This window comes from Parambassis ranga, chromosome 2, assembly GCF_900634625.1.
Source record: "Parambassis ranga chromosome 2, fParRan2.1, whole genome shotgun sequence".
NCBI classification, from domain to species: domain Eukaryota; kingdom Metazoa; phylum Chordata; class Actinopteri; family Ambassidae; genus Parambassis; species Parambassis ranga.
In genome coordinates, this window is record NC_041023.1 from 35,833,936 (window position 1) to 35,835,949 (window position 2,014).

Genomic DNA, 2,014 nt, shown 5'->3' on the forward strand with positions numbered 1-2,014 from the left:
ATCATGTTTGTATCATGTTTGCTCCTCTCTCTCTTTCTCTCTCTGTCCTTCATCCTCTCTCCTCTCTCTCTCTCTCTCTCTCTCTCCCCTTCATCCTCTCTGAGTAGCAGCAGGACTGGTTCCCCCTTAAGCTGACGGGTCCTGCTCAAGGTTACTTCCTCTTAAAGGGAGTTTTTCCTTGCCACAGTGCTCTTAGGGGGGTTCCTGTGAAGCGCTTGAGACAATTCCTGATTGTAATATGCGCTATGTAAATAAAACTGAATTGAATGGAATTGAATTGATAACGACTTCCGATTTCCTGTGAAATCGCCAAAGTTTGAGGCCACGCCCCGGCCACACCATAAAGGCTGTTCCATACTCCGCGAGACAAAGAACAGAGAACTCGCTCCACGGGTGGTAAGAGATTAAAAAAAAAGTTCTTTTCGGCACGGAGGTACCATATTCCGCGAGACGTGTGTGTGCGCAGATCTCCTCATACGGGCCGCCCACTGCAGCGCACGTCAGACACCAAACAGGAACAACATCACACACAGCCCACCTCCAGTGTTTGTGAACAGAGGAAGGTACAGCAGCTGACATTATGGATTTTGCAGCTTTGTTAAAGGAGATGGACGAGGAGATGAACATGCGTAAAGAGGAAGAAGAAGAGGAGTTGTTGCTGCTATTTACAGGGATTGCGAGAAAAAGGCAACGTAGATGGCACGTCCGGCCACTCAATGCAACGCGAGTCGAGCAGGGAGAGTACAGAGTCCAAACTATAAGGAAAGACTTTACTGAGTTTTTTAACACTCCACAAGGACTTGTGCCATGGCAAGAGGGCATTATACAGAGAGGGTGCCTGCAACAGTGTGAGATGTCCGGTGATGAGTTGTGAAAATGCGACATTAAAAGTAACAATAGTAAAGATTCAGTGTTTGTGCCTGCAATACTTCAAACTGTCCGGTGATGAGTTGTGAAAATGCACCATCAAAAGAAACAATAGCAAAAATTCAGTGTTTGTGCTAGCCTTTATGACCACATTTGCACATCTACTGTGTTCCAATGTTGCTAATCAAGCAAATTGTGTAGCCTACAGACATTGTTAACAAGCCTATTATGCCCGGGTATGTAGGAGTATATAGAATGGTAATAACAGTCACCATCTGGTATGTGTGAATGGCTGTCTGGAGTTATTGGTGACAAATCACCCTGACTAGCCTTTCTTTCTTTTATTGCTCATGCAAAACCAGTATGGTCTTATAAAATGCAAAAATGCACTTTGGTACTGAAAACACACGTTTATTGATTAAAAAAAAGGGGGGGGCATATACAGGGACACATGAATGATAACATTCTAAATTGCAGCATTGTCTTGTTCGACCTGTTGCTCAGTTTCGTACATGAGGTTCTGCAACTGCCTCTTGAATTTTCTGAGCGCATGTGGTGGTAGTGTCCTCATAAAATCGGCAACATGCAGGTAGCGCCACTTTTTGCGACACACACTCTCTTCTGTGCAAAGTATCGTTGCTGTCTCCTTCCAGGAGTTGTTGGCCATCAGCGTGTCTTTGTAGGTCCTCAGCGATGTATTGTAGAGATATCTCCTCACTGCCTCAGCAAGCTGCTCCTCAAAAACATCCATTTTTGAATTAATTAAATCTGTTGAATCAGTGCTGTTTATACACCTACCTATATACCTGGAGAGGCTCTTGCGCTTCTCCACTTTCATCACGCCCACAATAAATTCCGACCAATCACAGCATGGTTGCCGCACAGCCTTGACAGAAAACGTTCGGTCCGGACCCTGTGCACAAGAGTGCGGAACAGCGGGCGGTCCGAGACAAAAAATGACGTCATTTTGTGGGCGTAACGTCTGCAGGGGGGAGAAAGTTCTTTGTCTCGCGGAGTATGGATCCAGCTTAAGACTTTTGTAAGAGTTTTGGAATGCTTCTATACCCTATGGTGTCCTGAGTGGACACAGTGAATTTCAGCTCAATTGGATGAAGTATGCGAAGCGTGAAAAGTTTTGTAGCAGGGT